The sequence below is a fragment of the Hyla sarda genome, chromosome 2 (assembly GCF_029499605.1).
Source record: "Hyla sarda isolate aHylSar1 chromosome 2, aHylSar1.hap1, whole genome shotgun sequence".
NCBI classification, from domain to species: Eukaryota; Metazoa; Chordata; class Amphibia; order Anura; family Hylidae; genus Hyla; species Hyla sarda.
Window position 1 is genome coordinate 125,040,334 of NC_079190.1, and position 21,912 is coordinate 125,062,245.

Genomic DNA, 21,912 nt, shown 5'->3' on the forward strand with positions numbered 1-21,912 from the left:
GTTCAATGTTCTGCATATTGTGTTGGATTGTCAATGCAACCCTCTTCTCCCACTCTTCACACACTGATAGCAACACCGCAGGAGAAATGCTAGCACAGGCTTCCAGTATCCGTAGTTTCAGGTGCTGCAGAATGGGCAAAACAAAAATTCGAACAGGACCCTCAGTTTACGCAGAAGATTTTGTTCAGTGGGTTGCATTGACAATCCAACACAATGGGCAGCACATTGAACACATTTTCTAAGTGGTCAGAAACTTGTAAATAACTCATGGAAGAATAACATTATGTTAAAACCAAGCACTTCATTGTTTTTCTTGTGAAATTCCCAATAAGTTTGATGTATCACATGACCCTCTTCCTATTGAAAAGACTAAATCTGGATTCAAAATGGCTGACTTCAAAATGGCCGCCATGGTCACTACCCATCTTGAAAAGTTTCCCCCCTCACATATACTAATGTGCCACAAACAGGAAGTTGATATCACCAACCATTCCCATTTTATTAAGGTGTATCCATATAAATGGTCTAACCTGTATATCTCAACTGGCTCCAGAAAGTAAAACAGATTTTTAAATTGCTTCCATTAAAAAATCTTAATCCTTTCAGTACTTATGAGCTGCTGAAGTTGAGTTGTTCTTTTCTGTCTAAGTGCTCTCTGATGACACCTGTCTCAGGAACGGTCCAGAGTAGAAGAAAATCCCCATAGCAATCCTCTTCTACTCTGTTCAGTTCCCGAGACAAGCAGAGATGTCAGCAGAGAGCACTGTTGCCAGAAAGAAAAGAACAACTCAACTTCTGCATAATTATTGGAAGGATTAAGATTTTGTAACAGAAGTAATTTGTTACTTGTTAATTTGTTAATCTGTTTAACTTTCTGGAGCCAGTTGAGATTATATATATATATATATATATATATATATATATATATATATATACACACACACACACACAGTATATAAATTTTTTTTTCCTGGAATACCCCTGTAAGCCTTCCAGTTCTTATCAGCTGTTGTACGCTCCAGAGGAAGTTGTATAGTTTTTTCCATTCTAGCAACAGTGCTCTCTGCTGCCACCTTTGTCCGTGTCAGGAACTTTCCAGAGTAAGAGAGGTTAATTATGGGGAATGGTTCATGCTTTGGAAAGTTTCTAACCCAGACAAAGGTGTAAGCAGAGAGCACTGTGGTCACTGGAAAGAACTACATAACTTCCTCAGGAGCTTACAGCAGTTGATAAGTACCAGAAGACTGAAGATTTATAAATAAAAGTAATTTAGAACTATGTATAACTTTCTGGCACCAGTTTATTTAATTTTTTTTTCTAGGATACCCCTTTAAATTGCCCCTCTGTCAAATAAGAGGACACCAGCATGGTAACTGGCATGGAGGTCAAGTTAAAGTTTTTGAGAAATTAAAATGCACAGCCATCTAGACTAAAAATCTACAAAAAATATCAAATATTAATTGTACAAGTTTCAAGTCTTTTTTTGTATTTTTTAATATCATGTATTCTTCATTTACATGAAAATCTTGACTTTGAATAATGGGTACCTGTTAGAGTCCACTGTGGTAGATCTGATGAAATCTACACAGAGTTTAAGAGATTAACCAGGATTAGAAAAACACAGCTGCTTTTTATTATGCAATATTGCAACTCAGCTCCAATCCTTTCAATTAAACTGAACTGCAATACCAGACTCCAACTGAGGACAAATGTGGCGCTGTTTGTAGAAAAAAAAGCAGCTATGTTTTTATAATCCTGGATAACCCATTTATACTGTCTGACAGTTTAATGATGCTGAAGAGCTGTACCTGTCAGCAAAACCTGCAAAATTGTGACTGGAATGTTGTCTACATTTTGATGCTGCCATATACAATTGTTATGTGTTTGTCTTGTTTCTATTCATCATTTCTTCTGTAAAGTAATAATTAAAAAGAATGGATCCTGTTAACAGAAACAGAACTGTGGTTGGTAAGGATAAGTGAGTCATAGACATATTCTGGGTTTTAGCATTAACAAGTTTTGAACCCTGCCCTAACCCCTCTTGGTTTGTTGTCATGACAACATCTGCACCCGAACCCATGAAACACTAGTTTATTCACTAGCTATTTCTTTTATTTATTTATTTATTTATTTATTTATTTACAGCTATTGTCCTATGTATATAAATATCTATGATCACACTGTAATGAGATGTATTGATCGCACTTCTTTGCACCTCATCCTACATGTTTGTTCCAAATAAGCATAATATGAATCCAGCACAATACCCCGTAACATTTTTTTTTTTCGTGAGGCAAAAAAAAAATACACTGTGGCTGGGTTTCCTATTGTTTGTTAACATCTATTTAATAATGCATCTGTTAATATGCATTGGTAGACTTGTACTGCATATGAACTTTAGATTTTTACATTTACCAGGCTGTTTATTTTAATTAAAAGCGGCGATTCTCAATGACATTAAGGCTGTTCCTTCTCTGGTTACCGCTCGTCAATTTAGCTCTCTGTCAAATTAGTGTCTTGTTGACATACTGGTTTGTCGACTTTAATGCACTTCACCCTCCAGGATCTTATCTACACATTTTAATATGGGTTGATAATTTTCCCCTACATTTGCTTGTCATTTACACTACATTCACTTCACAGTTTCTAAATTACAGTCATTCTGCATTCCATATTTCATTGTGCATGACAGCCTCCACGGCTAAGTAAGAAAGGAGAAAGGAAAGGTCCTTTTGTAGAGGAAACATTACATTAGATGGACAAATTATTTCAACCCCCAATTAGGAAGGAGGGTCCTTTCATGTTATCCGGCTATAACCCTGCAGGAGCTATTTATTCTGCTGTGATAATACAATGATATATCTTTCAAAGCTGCTAAGAGTCTGTGGCCGTACATGGCCTCCTTTATCTATGAGACATTTGGAACAAGAATCAGGATCTGCATGTTAAGATACTGGCCCTTATTTACTTAGAAAATCGGGTTGTAAGTCTATCTTGCTTTCTTACCCGACTGCTTTTTTCCCCTGGTATTTATTATTATTATGTTGCATCCTGTTTGTCGCACGTGGGTTTTGTTGGTTTTGGTTTCCAACTCCTCTGAGCTGTCGGGAAAAAATCCACAACAATTCAACAAATTCGGGTTGGAAACCTTTATAAATACGTGGGAAAGCTCAGAAATGTCGGGTTACGCCCCTTTTTCGGGTTTGGGAGAATCCACATCGGGTCCGTCGGGAAAAAATGTTGCAACATGTCGCAGACAAAGATGCGCCAAAAAAACCCGACAAAAGAGGTCGGGTTTAGAATAGTAAATGAGGGCCACTGTGTACTGATAACCATCTACAATATAATATAGTTACATCATCGGTAAGGTTGAACACAACAGACACAATTGCCCCAAAGGCACAGAGCCCGGGGCAAAAAATACCCCTATATATACTCAGTCTCCCATAAAACTTCACTTTTAATGGTATGTCAATTAATATAAACCATGAATGAATGTACTGTTAAAAGCCTGTGATACGGTCTCTTATTCTAATAGTGGATAGTTATCCACAACACTATATCCCTAGTGGAGGCCAGTCTGGCTCCCCACTGCTAAGTGGAAGAATCTCTACCAATATATACTAGTGGAAACAGTATACACGTGTTTAAAGGAAATCTGTCACCAGTGTCACCTGCACTAACCTGTCAGTACCGACACAGGTAATGCAGGTGTCACTCATGACAACGGTACTTACCTTGTCTCACACCGTGGCGGGGATCTCCTGTAATCTTCTCCTGTATCTTCGCTCCGGGCAACGGCTGGGGGCACGGATGGAGGTTTATGACGTAACTGCTGTTCCCAGGACCCGGGACCCAGCAGAGAACGGCAGCGGTGACGTCACTAAGCTCCGCCCATGCCCCAGCTGCTTTCTGCAGGGTACGGGCAGCAGCGGTTACGTCATTAAGCTCTGCCCGTGCCCCAAGCCGGTGCCCGGAGCGAAGATACCGGAAAAGATTACATGAGATCCCCGCCACGGACCGGTACAAGATGAGTACCGTTGTCATCAGTGTTACCTGCACTACCTGTGTCGGTACTGACAGGTTAGTGCAGGTGACACTGGTGACAGATTTCCTTTAAAATAACAAAACAAGCCACCCTCTACATGTTTCAGTGATTCATCAGGAGGTTTTTAGGCGTGCTTGATTGAGAAGCGAGGCTCACTATGGCTCTATGGACGCAACCCAAGGGGGCTCACTAAGACTCTATAAACTCAACCTATAGCTCTATTTTCAAAGGGTAATAATGTCATACTACAGTAACAGATTTTCCATCATGTTAAAAATGGCAGGATAAGGCTATTTCCCCACTCATCAATCTGCAATTAATACCTTATAATGAAAATGTGAAAACAGAATTTTAAATATTAATAATATTAAAAAGAAAATTTTTTTATTTTGCATGGACATCCATATTCAGACCCTTTTCTATGACCCTTTAGCCTGTTAAGGATGAAGGACGTACAGGTACACCCCTGCGTCCTTGTACTTAAAGGGGTTCTCCAGAGCAGGAGAGGTTTGCTATTGGGATTTGTTCCTGCTATGGACAGTTCCTGAAATGGAGGTGTTAGCAGAGAGCACTGTGGACAGAAAAAAAAAAAAGGAAATAAAAAAAGAAAATAACTTTCTCTGTAGTATAAAGCAGTTAATAAGTACTGGAAGGATTAAGATTTTTTTAATAGAAGTAATTTACAAATCTGTTAAATTTTCTGGCACCAGTTGATAAAAAAAAAAAAATTATAATAATTATATATATATATATATATATATATATATATATATATATATATATATACATATATATATATGTTTTCCGTCAGAGTACCCCTTTAACCCCTTAAGGACTCAGCCCATTTGGGCCTTAAGGGCCTTGGGCCTTTTTCTTCCTCACCTTTAAAAAATCATAACTCTTTTATATTTTCATCCACAGACTAGTATGAGGGCTTGTTTTTTGCGTGACCAGTTGTCCGTTGTAATACCATCACTCACTTTACCATAAAATGTATGGCACAACCAAAAAAAATACTATTTGTGTGGGGAAATTAAAAAGAAAACCACAATTTTGCTAATTTTGGAAGGTTTCGTTTTCACGCTGTACAATTTACGGTAAAAATGACATGTGTTCTTTATTTTTTGGGTCAATACGATTAAAATGATACCCATGATAACATACTTTTCTATTACTGTTGCTCTTAAAAAAAATTGCAAACTTTTTAACCAAATTAGTACGTTTAAAATCCTCATATTTTGAAGGTCTATAACTTTCATTTTTCCATATAAGCGGCGGTATGAGGGCTCATTTTTTGCGCCGTGATCTGTTTATTGATACCATACTTGCTTATATAAACCTTTTAATACATTTTTCATAAAAATGTTTTGGAATAAAATGTTATTAAAAAGCAGGTGTTTTGGACTTTTTTTTTACGTTCACCGTACGGTATCATTAACATTTTAATAGTTCGGATATTTACGCATGCGGTGATACCAAATATGTATATAAAAACAGTTTTTCACTTTTTGCGGGTGAAATAGGGAAAATGGGGGTGTTTTTAAAAAATTTTTTAACTTTTTTTTATTTACTTTTTTACTTTTATTTTTACACTTTAATAGTCCCCATATGGGACTATGTATAGTAATCATTCGATTGCTAATTGTCACGAACCGGCAGGACGGGTACTGGATCCTCTGGACCAGAGAGGCGATGACGCGGGAGAGCCCGCCGCAAAGCGGGATGGATTTGCTGAGGTGGTAACTACCAGGTCGTATCCCCCAGTAACAACTCGACCTCTCTGGCAGCTGATATGGCGTGGTACACAGGGAGTAGGCAGGAGCGTAGTCGGACGTAGCAGAGGTCAGGACAGGCAGCAAAGGTTCGAGGGCGAGTAGTGGGTAGCAACGGGTTCGGCAACAGGCGAGGCAGTATAACACTGTAGGGAACGCTTTCTCAGAGGCACAAGGGCACAAAGGGCAGGAAGGGGCAGGTAACATTTATTATGGTTTTTTAAAAGAGCGGAGAAAATAACAAAAATACATAAATGAAAACTGGCCGGGTCCTTAAAGGGGTACTCCGCCTGCTCCCAGCTATACCAGGTACAAATGCAGTTTTAATGTGGAAACATAAGAAAACAATACAAAACAGTATAAATATGTAAAGCACATACAAAACAAGGTACCGGCTGGATGACACAAAGTCACAGGTCTTGCATGGATCCCAGTGGGCCACTGCACATAGCGTCCATTTAGCTTGACTGCTAACTTTTTACGTTATAAACAATTCCTGTAGGGGAGAATGTATGGTTCATCCACCTTACAAACTGAAGAAAATTCCTAACTGGAGAGTGTAAGTCGAATTCATTTGAAAGCTATAAAAGCTTAGAATTTAATAAAGTGATTTGAAGGAGTTAGCGGCATTATCCACCGAGTCCCAATCATCTATATCCCTGATACTGCCAAACAAATTAAAAGCAGATTAACCTGTTTATTGGTTGCTTTAGGTTAGAATGCCAAGTAAGCATAAGAATATTTTGTCATATCTGAATATGTCTTATAAAATAGCTTATAAAATAGAACACAGCTCTTTTTTTTTACATTTTTTATCAAACTTTGTGAAAGTCTACCGCTCTCTTATGGAATACGGTACTTCTAATATTAATGATGATGATTAAAATTATAATAATAATAATTTGGAAAGTTCACATTTTGTTATGTTGTGGCCTTCTACTAAAATAATAATGAAAAAATCGATATTTTCCCTATCATTCTGCACACAATACCTAATAATCTATATATATAAAACTCAAAGGGGGAGATTTATCAGTGTTGGTGTAAGGTAGAATAGATTTTACCCATTTGCTTGGTGTATTGTTTGCACAGTTGCTCAAAATTTACCAAAAAGGTGCACAGGACTTGATAAATTTTGTGCAATTATAGAAACCAGTGGGCTGCAGACATTGGTTTAACCCCTTAAGGACCAAGCCCATTTTCACTTTAAGGACCAGAGCATTTTTTGCACATCTGACCACTGTCATTTTAAGCATTAATAACTCTGGGATGCTTTTACTTATGAATTTGATTCAGAGACAGTTTTTTCATGACATATTCATATTTCATCGATACTTGCATAATTTCTTGATGAAAGTTTGGCATTTTTCTAACTTTGAAACTCTCTGCTTGTAAGGAAAATAGATATTCCAAATACATTTTAGATTGATTTACAAATGCAATATGTCTACTTTATGTTGGCATCATAAGGTGTTCTTACTTTTGGAAGACATCAGAGAGCTTCAAAGTTCAGAAGCAATTTTCCAATTTTTCACAAAATTGTCAACATCTGAATTTCTCAGGGACCAGTTCAGTTTTGAAGTGGATTTGAAGGGCCTTCATATTAGAAATACCCCATTATAAAACCCCATAAATTACCCCATTATAAAAACTGCACCCATCAAATTATACAAAATGACATTCAGAAAGTGTGTTAACCCTTTAGGTGTTTCACAGGAATAGCAGCAAAGTGAAGGAGAAAATCTAAAATTTTTACACTCACATGTTCTTGTAGACCCCGTTTTTTAATTTTTACAAGGGGTCAAAGGAGAAAAAGACCCCAAAATGTGTAACCCAATTCCTCCCTAGTAAGGAAATACCTCATATGTGAAAGTAAAGTGCTCTGTGAGTGTACTAGAGCAGTGGTTCTCAACCTTTTTTGCCTGAGTACCCTTTGACAGCCCATTCCCCCAAAATTGTACCCCCATATTAGAGACATTTTTTTATGATTATAGTATAATTAATATGCTTTACGTTCCTCTATAACAGGCCCCCTGTATCTCTCCCTATCTCCCCAGTCCCCCGATTTACAGGTAATTTCTTCTCTAACCGAAGTTGTTTACTTTTCTTTTCTTCACTATCTTGCCTAGACCGCGATTAAGATTTCTCCCATACAAGACTTCTCCACAGAATTAGCCAAACCAACATTTTAGGCTCCTTTCTGCAGTACAATACCCATCTATTTACAAACTCCCCATGTTTATTGTCACACACAGTAATAGTACCTGCTTTGTGTCCCCATAAAGTTGTTAGTCCCCCTCTGTGCCCCCAAATATAGCTGTAGGCCCCCAAACTGCTCCAATATATAGTTGTAGGCCACAATACTGTCCCGCTTTGGTGCACCGCTGCTCCTCTGGTCTGGGGACCTATTGCTATGGCACATTGCAGTAGGTCCCCAGTCTGCAGGGGCCGTGGAACAGCAAAGCTGATAGTAGTTACTGCACACAGCAGCCCAGTGCCTGTGCTTTCCCTTTGCTTTCCTCCTGCTCCGCTCCTTGGTGCAGTGGCGTCAGACTACCATTTCTTTCAAAGTGGTCCAGACCAGTAACCAGTGGCTGTGGCTGCCATTACTGAATTTTCAAGTACCCCCTGGAGAACTGCTAAGTACCCCTGGGGGTACTTGTACCCCAGGTTGAGAACCACTGCACCAGAGAGCTCAGAAGGGAAGGAGCGACATTGGGAAGAAGGGAAGGAGCGACACCCCACAGACTTTTCGGTAAAGTCGGATGTGTAAATGACATTTTTTTTTCGCTAAAATGCATTTTCCCCCCTCCCAAATTTACCATTTTTACAAGAGAAGCAAATGCCCCCCAAAATTTGTAACCCCATCTCTTCTGAGTATGAAAATACCCCATGTGTGGACATAAAGTTCTCTTCGTGTGCACTACAATGTTCAGAAGAGAAGGAGCCACATTTGGCTTTTTGAAAGCAAATTTTGCTGAAATAGTTTTTGGGGGGCATGTCACATTTAGGACACCCCTATGGTGCTAGAACAGCAAAAAAAAAAAACAATACATGGCACAATATTTGGGAAACAAGACCCCTCAAGGAACATATGTGGGGTGTAAAGGCTCACTGTACCCCTTGTGTTTGACAAATTTCTGCTAAAGTTTGACGTGAAAATGAAAAATGTTATTTTTTTCACTAAAATGCTATTGTTACCCCAAATTTTTCATTTTCACAAGGGGTAATAGGACAAAAAGTCTCCCAAAATTTTTTACCACATTTTTTCTGAGTATGGAAATACCCCATGTGTGGATGTAAAGTGCTCTGTGGGCGATCTACAATGCTCAGAAGAGAAGGAGCGCCATTGGGCTTTTGGAGAGAGAATTTGTTTGGAATGGAAGTTGGGGGCCATGTGCGTTTACAAAGCCCCCATGCTACCAGAACAATGGACCCATCTTTGGAACAGTGGGCTGTCCAAATGAAAAATAAAATTTTTAGTTTCATGGACCACTGTTCAAAAAAATCTGTCAGACACCTGTTACCCCTTGTTACATTCCTTGAGGGGTTTATTTTCCAAAATGGGGTCACGTGTGTGTGTGTGTGTGTGTGTGTGGGGGGGGGGGGTGTCCACTGTTCTGGCACCATTGGGGATTTGTAAACACACATGGCCTTCAATTCCAGACACATTCTCTCTTCAAAAGCCCAATGGCGCTCCTTCTCTTCTGAGCCCTGTAGTGCGCCAACAGAGCACTTTATGTCCATACATGGGGTATTTATATACTCAGAAAAAATGGTATTACAAATTATGGGGGGCTTTTTTCCTATTACCCCTTGTGAAAATGAAAAATTTGGGATAACACCAGCATTTTTGTGAACAAAAAACAAAATTTCATTTTCACGTCCAACTTTAATGAAAATCCTTCAAACGCCTGTGGAGTGTTACAGGGGTATTCCAGGAAAAAAATTTTTTTTATATCAACTGGCTCCAGAAAGTTAAACAGGTTTGTAAATGACTTTTATTAAAAAAATCTAATCCTTCCAATAATTATCAGCTGCTGAAGTTGAGTTGTTCTTTTCTGTCTGGCAACAGTTCTCTCTGCTGACATCTCTGCTTATCTCAGGAACTGCACAGAGTAGAAGAGGTTTGCTATGGGGATTTGCTTCTACTCTGGACAATTCCCGAGACAGGTGTCATCAGAGAGCACTTAGACAGAAAAGAACAACTCAATTTCAGCAGCTCATTAGTACATAAAGGATTAAGATTTTTTATTGGAAGTAATTTACAAATCTAAAACAAAAAGAAAAATAGCCAGCACAACTACCTAATACATGGGTGCATGCTGCTGTGGCAAATAGAGTATACAAAAAAAGAACGTTGCAGCAGCACTCTTGATCAAAAAAAATGTAGGCTCTTAGCGCACTTTTTGATCAAAACGTGTCCCCCCATCCACCACGGGGAGGTGGCCTCATTTCGGATAAGACCCTAACACAAATTCTGAGTCTAACAGTCATAACACACACCTCTGCAGGGCATATAGTCTCTGACTGGGTGACATGCTGGATAAAAGGGGAGGGGTGCATGGCTACAGAGAGTGTTATGAGTGTTAGGCTCAGAATGTGTGTTAGGCTAAGTTTCCACTTGTTTTTTTCTCTGGCAGTTTTTGGAATACTGCCACTGCAGTTTTTGTGCCAAAGTCAGAAGTGGATCCATAAGGGAGGAGAAGTGTAAGTTCTTCCTTTATATTCCCCATTCCTTTTGAATACACTTCTGGCTTTGGCTCAAAAACTGCAGTGGCAGATATCCAAAAACTGCCAGAGAAAAAACCAAGTGGAAACTTAGCCTTAGGGTCCCATCCGAAATGAGGCCACCTCCTTTTTGATCAAAAAGTGCGCTTAGAGCCTCTATTTTTTGACCAAGAGTGCTGCTGCAACCTTTTTTTTTTTGTATAATTTACAAATCTGTTTAACTTTCCAGTTGATATACAGGGTGGACCATTGATATGGATACACCTTAATAAAAGGGGAATGGTTGGTGATATTAACTTCCTGTTTGTGGCACATTAGTATATGTGAGGGGGGAAACTTTTCAAGATGGGTGGTGATCATGGTGGCCATTTTGAAGTTGGCCATTTTGAATCCAACTTTTGTTCTTTCAATAGGAAGAGGTTCATGTGACACATCAAACTTATCGGGAATTTCACAAGAAAAACAATGATGTGCTTGGTTTTAACGTAACTTTATTCTTTCATGAGTTATTTACAAGTTTCTGAGCACTTATAAAATGTGTTCAATGTGCTGCCCATTGTGTTGGATTGTCAATGCAACCCTCTTCTCCCACTCTTCACACACTGATAGCAACACCGCAGGAGAAATGCTAGCACAGGCTTCCAGTATCCGTAGTTTCAGGTGCACATCTCGTATCTTCACAGCATAGACAATTGCCTTCAGATGACCCCAAAGATAAAAGTCTAAGGGGGTCAGATCGGGAGACCTTGGGGGCCATTCAACTGGCCCACGACGACCAATCCACTTTCCAGGAAACTGTTCATCTAGGAATGCTCGGACCTGACACACATAATGTGGTGGTGCACCATCTTGCTGGAAAAACTCAGGGAACGTGCCAGCTTCAGTGCATAAAGAGGGAAACACATCATCATGTTTCGCATATCCAGTGGCCTTGAGGTTTCCATTGATGAAGAATGGCCCCACTATCTTTGTACCCCATATACCACACCATACCATCAATGTTTGTGTTCCAACAGTCTTGGAGGGATCTATCCAATGTGGGTTAGTGTCAGACCAATAGCGGGGGTTTTGTTTGTTAACTTCACCATTCACATTAAAGTTTGCCTCATCACCGAACAAAATCTTCTGCGTAAACTGAGAGTCCTGTTCCAATTCTTGTTTTGCCCATTTTGCAGCACCTGTAACTACGGATACTGGAAGCCTGTGCTAACTTTTCTCCTGCGGTGTTGCTATCAGTTTGTGAAGAGTGGGAGAAGAGGGTTGCATTGACAATCCAACACAATGGGCAGCACATTGAACACATTTTATAAGTGGTCAGAAACTTGTAAATAACTCATGAAAGAATAAAGTTATGTTAAAACCAAGCACATCAATGTTTTTCTTGTAAAATTCCCAGTAAGTTTGATGTGTCACATGACCCTCTTCCTATTGAAAAAACTAAAGTTGGATTCAAAATGGCCACCATGGCCACCACCCATCTTGAAAAGTTCCCCCCCCCCCTCACATATACTAATGTGCCACAAACAGGAAGTTAATATCACCAACCATTCCCATTTTATTAAGGTGTAACCATATAAATGGCCGACCCTGTATATATATTATATATAAAAAGTTTTTTCCTGGATAACCCCTTTAAGGCTCACTATACTCCTTGTTGGGTAAATGGGGGTCACATGTTTTCTTTTTCCAACAAGGATGAGGAAGGAAAAACCGGGCAACGCCGGATACTCAGCTAGTCTAAATATATAAAACTCAATGGGGGAGATTTATCAAAACCTGTGCAGAGGAAAAGAGCCCAGTTTCCCATAGCAACCAATCAGATTGCTTCTTTAATTTTGTAGAGGCCTTGTTAAAAATGAAAGTAGTGATCTGATTGGTTGCTATGGGCAACTTCCCTCTGCACAGGTTTTGATAAATCTCCCCAAATGTGTGTATGCATGTGTGTACGTATGTTCCACAATAACGTCCAAACGGCTAAAGATATTAACATGAAACTTGGCACACATGTTACTTATATGTCAACAACAAACATAGGATAGGTAATTTAACCCTTAATCACCCCCAATTGCGAGAGTCTGGGTTTTTATTTAAAGTCCCATACAAGTCTATGGGAAATATATGTTACTGCATAACTTCCAAACACCTGGATATATTTCGATAATACTCGGTCACATGTTACTTATATTTCCACTAAAAATATAGGATAGTTAATTTAACCCTAACCTACCCTTATTGCAAGGGTCGCGGTTTTTTGTTTAAAGTCCAATGCAAATCTATGGGACATGTATGTTCCAGCTGGAGATATTTCGCTAATGCTTGGTCACATGTTACTTATATGTCAAATAAAAATATATAATAATTAAATTAACCCTTAACCTACCCCATATGTGAAGGATGGGTTTTTTGTTTCAAGTCCCCTGCAAGTATATAGGACTTCTGGTGCCTTACTGCACAAGCTCCACTCTGCATCTCCTGGTGAATGCATCAGTCCGGCTGGCAGGCCACACCCTCCATGCATTTCATGCCCCATCTTGTAAAGACAAGCTCACCATTTAATCCACACCCTTTAAATTTTTAGTTTATAATATCTTTACCACAACTCAGCTCCACCTAAGGACGGGATATGAGGAATAAATATGAGGATTAGATATGAGGACAGGATATTGGAAAAGAATATGTGGACAGGATATGAGGTTGAGATATGAGGACGCGATGGGAGGACAGGATATAAGGAAGAAATATGGGGACAGGATATGGGGATGATATGGGGATGGGATATGAGGACGGGATATGAGGTCGAGCTCCTTACATGACAGTGCCCTAAGCCTTTCACCGGCCGAGGCGGGACTTCGCTGTGGCTGGAGATACGCTGACCTTAGTGTGACCTTCCGAGGATTAGAGGCAGGGATCTGAGCAGCGCCGGAGGAATGAGACGCTGATACCTGCGCAATGGGGGAAGGTAGGAAGGTGAGCTAAAGTTTTTTGTTTTTTTTGCAGCCTGGGCACAGGGGAAGGTAAATGTTTTCCGCCGCATTTCTCCTTTAAGAATTTAGGGATGGTCAATACCAGTTCTCTACAGCAGAAGGACTTCAGTCTTTTAAAATCAGCCTCTGCATTCCAGTTGACCATAACAGACCTGTCTCCCATAGAAAGGTCTGTCAAGGGAGCTGCTATGGCGGAAAAATTTGGTATGAAATGCGGAAGTAACTCACAATTCCCTAAAAAGCTCTCTTCCTGGTTAGGGTTCAAGGCCAATTTTGGATGGCTCCTGCTTTGTTCCCTAGCAGCTATGGTCTCCTTGGGATTTCATACTATACTGGATTTCTCATATCTTTTCTGTCTTTCCCGGATGAGATATACACTTCCAAAAACCTGGTAGCTACATATGACTGGTACCTTGGGGAAATATAGCAATAGCTGATATTTAGCTGATACATGATACAAACCAGGATTATGACAGACCAAAGTAAATTCACTCTTCACACAGTGCAGCACGGTTGGTGGTTCCTCTCAATGCTTCACGTAGAGCAAATCTTCTCTGGTCTGTCATAGCCTTGGTATGTATCAGCCACTGCTTGTACAGAGATTTATGTTGGTAATCTATGTTTAGAGTGAGGCTATTTCTCTGCCGGATCACAGCATGTATGGGACATCAACTTTGACAGTCTTTTTATGCAGAGAAAAGTGCTGTGTCACATGCTCAGTCTCGTACTGCCTAACTATGCTTTCTAAACTAACTGGCTGGCTAAGAAAGGCCCTACCCCTATACTTACATGGGTGCCCAGTTCAGAAGTTGTACCCCTGTACCCTTGCTGCCCTATCAGGCAGCCCCCCTGCAGTGTTCCCTGGGCCCCCCGACACCTGTCCACTTATGTATATATATTTTCTGCCATGTGTAATACTGTAAAATGTATATGAGTTATTACCTTAAGAAATGTTAACATGTGATCACCAGTTGTCATGTGAGTGTAACCCCTGAGGTATCAGCGACCATGTGACCTAAGGGTGACCTATGGGACCCCCTCCTAGTCTCCCTCATATAAGCCCTGGGTGGAGCCAGCTCTCATTCTTATGCTCTTGAGTTCCAGTTAAGTCTTTGCTGAGGTCCAGTGCAATCAAGTCCTAGAGTGGGTCTGGAGTCCATAGGAGGCCTCAAGTCCGTCCTGCAGCGACAAGCCTTCAAGTCTACAAGTGAGCTACAGTCACAAGCTTAGTCAGTCTCAAGTCAAGTTAAGTCAGTCATCTGTTGTCAAGTCAGAGTGGCCTGCACAAAAATTGTCCAAATCTACTGCAAGTCCCAGCAAGCTTTTATGGTCTCTGAAGTCACTGGTCACCTTCGTGGGCCTGGCTGAACCTTATAGACTGTTCCATCTGTCACTCAGTAAAGGTACCATTGTCCGTAACTTGGCATCAGAGACATTATTGCCCCCCCCCCCCCCCGTGCCTAGCCCAGGATCCAGCTGTATACCTTTGGGTGGCATTTAAGATAAACCACGCCCTGGCGTCACAAATACAAGGGGTTAATACCATCTGCCCCTAGGATAATTCCATCTGCGCTGCATCACACCCTCTACCACACTTCTACTTATTATTTGGGCTATGACACTCTGTCCGTGAGGGGATCCGGAAGAAGGAGCCCCTAATATACAAACGTGACATCACAGGAAGTAAGGGAACACATCACATGTCACATTATATGATTAAGATGGGAATTCTCCTATAAGGGTACGTTCAGATGTTCATAATTAGCAGCCGGTTTTGTGCTGCGATAAATCTGTTGAAAGTTTTGCTACCATTCACTTTAATGGGTCCGCTCGCAATCTGCAAATCTGCCACAACTTATGAGTGTGTGAACATACCCTAATGCTGATACCACACTTGGCCACCTGACTATTTATGGATTTTGTGGCCATATATCTACTGATACTTTTAAACTCTATGGGGTACATTTATGAAAGCATTTAATAGTATTTTTTTTTTTTTGCTTAAAATTGTTGCAAAAAAGTTGCATCTGTTACGTTATGCGCTCCGGCTGCACTCGCTGGCCGTGATCGCATGGTCCCCTCACCTGTTGCTGCCGATGGGGCTGGGACTCGCATTGCGGGACGCGCTCGCATGGAAGCCCCAGTCCGTCACTCTCCAGGTGTTTCTCCTGCCTCCGCCTCTGCCTCTCTGCTCTGGCACACATGTCCCTGTAAGACACTCATTAGTGTAATTTACCTTTGGCTAATTTATAAATTCCTCCACCCTGTTCACTTCCCTGATGGATCTTTGTTGCCTTGTGCCTCAGAGAAAGCGTTCCTCAGTATTCCCTTGGAGTACATTCACACGAGCGGATTTTTTTTGCGGGTTTTCTGCTGCATATTTGAAAGTGGGCGGGCTCTTCTTGGCTGTCCGCAGCAGATTTTCCGCCGTGGAATTTACGTTGCGTAAAATCCGCCGCAGTCCCTACTGGCTTCAATGGGGCTTGCGGCGGAAAACCCTCAAAAAAAATCAGCTCGTGTGAATGTACCCTTACGTTTGTCTGATCCCTTGCTTTGTGACTTTGACCTTGCTCCTCTGCCGCCTGCCTAATGAACTCCTGCTACGTCTTGACTACAATCCTGTGCTGCCTGCTCTAACCTTCTACTATCCAGACTACGAGCTGCCTTATCCCTCCTGTGCCTCGCATCTCCTGTGTGGTCGAGCCGTGCCAGGGGTAGTGACCTGGGGGCCGACTGCTGCAGCAAATCCATCCCGCTTTGAGGCGGGCTCTGGAGAAAACCAGAGGCACCTTAGACTCTGCTCCCTGGTATGGTCCGAGTCATCTGCCACACAGGTTCAGCGGATCCCCATCCACCGGTGTTCCTGTCTTCTGAAATGTGAGTGTTACAGCATTGCATGAAAAAAAAACTATCAAATTTACTCCAGCTCAAATATGGAGCAGAAAAAGCCACTACCAAAGCCCAAAAAAAATTGCTTACATGCAACAAATTTATCAGTAGGCTGCAACCAGTTGATAAATAAGTCGCACATACGCAAAAAAATTGTTAGGACAAAATAACTAAAATAAGGAATACATAAGCAAACATTGATAAATTACCCCCTATGTGTCATTTCATTCAAGAAAATGTCCTAACTCATAGGCCAAACTGCCTCTTTTTTTTTTGTGGTAATTTTCCCTGACCTGTTCTACTAACACGCCTGTACATTGGTAAGGATTAAATACCTGACAACCACCTACAACATAAATTTAATTTACATAAGCAGGTGAAAATAAATACAGTATAAAATTTTTTAGACACTTTTATAGAGTTTTATGGACTTTTATAGATGCTCTTATTTTCCATCCTCTTGGTAAGCGGCCCTTAAAGATAAATGTTCCGATATACTGGAAATGTGAAATAACCAGAAGAAGGTAGGATATCTTGTGTCAGCATACATAGTCTTAATAACATCTGCCTATGCCCATGATTCTTTTGTGGTGAAGAGTGAAAAATTATGATGTTGTAAAATATAAATGTAGATTGAAGCGGCTCTCACTTTGTGCAATGCACATGTTCCAATCTACTTTACCGTGGTGTTATGTTAACCAAATTAAGTGAAATGGAATCTTTCCAGATGATGGTACCTTTTATTGGACCAACATAAAAATGATTAGAAAACCGTAAAATTAAATGTCAGTTTCCAACATCCATTTAATTAAGCTATAGCACAATTCCATTATGGCAATTTCTAGGTATCATTTTTATTTTGGTGTATTAAATGATATCTTAACCTGTAGGAAACCGATTAAAAACATTATCAGTCATAATTATTTATTTTTGGATAGATTTATGCGGATAATGAAATCAATCTTCTAACTTGATTAATTCTGCAAACTCAGAAGTGAATAAGTAGCACGGTTACCTTTCTGCACTGGAATACAACCAGAAGCCAGATCTGATAGCCTAGGCTTTGAATGCATTTCCCATGTCCCCATGTTTTGTGGATAACCACAGGGCATTCTGTTTTCTTCTCACACTCTTGCAAAAATTTTGCAAGTATCAGAAAAAAGTATAAAAAAAAAAAAGTAGTTGCATTGATAACTAGGCACCAATGGCTTTTTAATGAAAACTAGTGTAAAAAGGAAGACTACATTCACATTCATTCTCATTCGCAATGCACAGCTTGACTCTGTTGTGAAGTTCTGTACACAGTGAATGGAGCAGGGGCTGAACATGGGTACTGCTATTTTATTCACAACTAGCTGAGTACCCGACGTTGCCCAATTTTTCCAACCTAATCCTTGTGGGGGAGGAAAAGCAACATAGGAGGAAGTATTTGTCCTCATATCTCGACCTCATACCTCGACCTCATATACCATCCTCATATCCAGTCCTCATATCCGGTCCCAGGGGTGTTGCTAGGTCTGCAAAAGACCGGGGGCTAGAGGCCATAGCCCAAGCCACGCCCTTTATCACACCCCTGCCACACACCAGTTACGCCTCCTAACCACGCCCTCATTCACACCCAATCGCGCACAGTATACAAGGAGAATTATTATCACCATAAATATTACCTCCATACTGTTAGTGACCATATCTAACCAAAACTAAGACCAATATTACCAATAATACCAGTACAAAAAAACTAAAATGGTGAGCATCTCCAAACAGAATGAAATACGAGCACAGGTGCACACTGCTAGTTTTGTATGTTACCAGTAGGAACAAATACCGCCATACAATGACCACCCCCACCATTACCACTGACTAATAACACTATTTGTTACTGAATAAAATAAAACTATACAAAAGACCACATTCCCAAGTACATTCATCAAACAGAGGTATATACCAGCTGTACACGGGCTCTGTATACCATATAAGTGATTATATACAGGACCATATAGGAGGTAGATACCAGCTGTACACAGTACAGAAAGACAAAGAAAGTAATAGCACAACTCCAAGGTTTCCAAGATTTATTGCACCATAAAACAGAGCATTTTGTTATATGGTGCAATGAATCTCCAGCCTTCATATGAACACCAAAACCTTGGAGTTGGACTCCAAAAGTGATTAAGGGTACATTCACACCTGCTTATTTTCTGCTGAAGATTTGCTGTAGCAGATTTGGCTATCGCTTAACCCCTAAAGGACCAGGCTCTTTTTTTTTTTATTTGACCTGTGTCCCTTTAAATGGTAATAACTTTAGAACGCTTTTTCTGAGCGGAGAGATTCTGATATCCTTTTTTCGTGACATATTTTACTTTATATAAGTGGTGCATTTTTGTTGACACATGCAGCAATTTTTGTGAAAAACTCCAAATCATTGTGAAAAACTGGAAAATTTCTGGCATTTAAAAATTTGTGTACACTGTGCGGTAAAAAGTGAGGTTATATTTATTCTGTGGGTCAGAACGATTATGGCGATACCCATTTTATATAGCTTTCTATGTTCTTTTTCCTTTTCTGAGCAAAATTATTTTTCTGCCATTCATTTTCCAACAGCCGTAACTTTTTTATTTTTCGTCCGACGCCATTGATTAAGGGCTTATATTTTTGCGGGATGAGCTGGTATCAATTTTGCGATACATGCTACCTTTTGATCTTTTTTATTCCGCTATTTGTACCAAAATTGACGAATTTTGGGCTTTTTTGTTGGTTTGTTTATGGCGTTCACCATATGGGATAATTTACATTACAGTTTTATAGTACATGTCATTACGGACGTGGCAATACCTATTATGTATATGATTTGTGTTTTTGATCTTTTTTGGTGATAATACAGGGCTTTTATTGGCAGAGGGGCTTTTTTTTTTTTTTACACTTCATACTTTTATTGAAGAACTTATTTTATTTACACTTTTTACAGGTTATACTATGCTGCAATACATTTGCACTGCAGCACAGTAGGACCTGATCAGCTGCACACACTACAGCCTGTGCGATCCAGCCTGTGGCTGGGATTTCCTGCGGCAGTGCAGGAGATCGCTAGGACGGATGCCTGAGGACGTGTCAGACCTCCTGAAAAAGCGTGACTTGGTGCTATTAGTTGCAACATACTCACAACTATGACAAGTGCATACGTCCCATAGCGGGAAGGGGTTAAAGTCAGTGGGCAGCAACATCTACTAAAGAAACTCTGCGTGTGAACGTTGCCAAAAAATAACATCTATGGACTCACAGATGGTGTCTTTTCTGATCAGGAGCGTTCTCTTTCCTTTTCTTCTCGATTCGGATGAGACCAACATGATGGCTTCTCCCAGCGAAAACTTCACCTCTTCGGCATCTGCAGGACAAACATGTTAGACTCCGCATTTTTCCAGTGCCCTCCTCTACACAATCTTCTCATCTTTAGGCCTCCACACTATAAAAAAATGCCCCCTTGGTGTTCCCCTCAGTAAAAATGGGCACAAAGGTAGCAAAGCAGTCAGGTATGTAGGTAGGAAACTAGCCAGGTAGTTATCCAATGCAGGTATAAGGCAGGACACAGAGTAGTTTTCAAATAAAGTGCAGTTTAATGTCCCATATCCAGATACAACGTTTCGGCAGTATCACACTGCCTTTCTCAAGCTTGAGAAAGGCAGTGTGATACTGCCGAAACGTTGTATCTGGATATGGGACATTAAATTGCACTTTATTTGAACACTACTCGGTGTGCTGCCTTATACCTGCATTGGATACCTACCTGTACAGTCTGCGACTGGGACTGTTAGAAACTTGGCTTGCACCCACTTGCTGTGTGACTACTCTGGCCGTGCTGTCTCTGCATCTCTTGTGTAGCCAGGTAGTTAGGTAGCCAGTGTCCCCCCCCCCCCAAGTAGGTAGGTAGTCAGGTATGTAGCTAGGCAGTTAGGTAGGCATGTATGTAGATAAGTTAGGTAGCCCGGTATGACAGTAGGAGAGTGTTTCCCAACCAGGGTACCTTCAGCTGTTGCAAAACTATAACTCTCAGCATGCTCAAACAACCTTTGGCTGTCTAGGCATGCTGGGAGCTGTAGTTTTGCAACACCTTTGATCACCCTGGTTGTGATACACTGCCTTGGAAGGCTTCTAAAGCAGTGTTCCCCAACTACTGTTCCTCAAGCAGTTGCAAAACTACAACTCGGTTTACTCAAACAGCCTTTGGCTGTCTGGGCATGCTGGGAGTAGTAGTTTTGCAACACCTGGAGGCACCCCGATTGTGGAACACTGCCTTAGAAGCCTTTCAATGCAGTTTTTTTTTTTTTTTTTTTACAACCAAGGTGCCTCTAGATGTTGCAAAACTACAACTCCTAGCAAGCCCAGTCTGGGCATGTTGAGAGTTGTAATTTTCCTACATCTACATAGGAACATAAGATGGCGGTGGGGTCATGGTGTGGCCAACACCTCTACCCCACCTCTTCACCATGTGGGCTAAATACCTTTCTGCAGAGCCGGCCGTTCCAGGTCCACACCGAGCCTCCTGAATGCCACAGCTGCCCCGAGGTTGAAGCTCTCCAGTCCTTCTCGGTGCCAAACTGGGTCACTGCTCAGAATTTAGTGGCAGAGCTAGTCATGTGGACATGCGGTGGCCGAGTTGGTATGGGGGGGGGGGGGGCGGCGTCCCGGGCAGCAGTGGTACAGATTTAACATGTTTATGCGCATCTGTGCGGTCTCTTCAGGATTCCTGCACTCAGACTGGTGCAAATCCGGGCTCATAGGTCGGGGGTTGAGGCACCATGTGGATGGTATAGGTTATGTGAGGGCAGCCATGCTTTCCCTGCAAGTCAATATATATGGCGCCGCCAGATTATTAGGGTCGATCCCCTTGTCATACGGGAGTAGTCAGTCATTTATTGTCTACTACTTTCGGGCAGACTGACCCGGCATAACATTTTTTTTTTTTTAAATGTGTATATAGATTTAAGTGGTTTAGGGGGATGTTTGCATGAATTCAGGTTGGCAGTAACGATGCTTACAAGCATTTCACATTTTAAGGTGCTACGTTTGGGGTGTGTCAGCAGGCCACTCACGACTGCAGAGTCAGCAGTTGCATGGTATATGTCGTGAAAAAAAAAATATATATAATTTAGTCGTTGCTACGGCAAGTGGTTGTTTAGTTCAGCTTTTTCGTACAGAAGTGACACGAGGGTTTATCCACGGCAGGTAAATCAGTTCTATTGTTTGACTAGATATTCCTGTGTAATGCAACTGTTTACGTGATTATCATAAACGTCTATTTTTACCCATCACGTCTTTGGGTAGTTTATCTTGGTCGTGCAGCTTCTTAAATCACTTACAGGCGACATTGATGTCAATTGTATGTGCTTGGTTATTGCAGGTCCAGAGGCATTAGGCTAGATATTTGATGATCAGTCTGTCTTTGGCATATCGTTCCAGAGCTTCCACAGTGGCCAACTGTTTCGTTTGTATC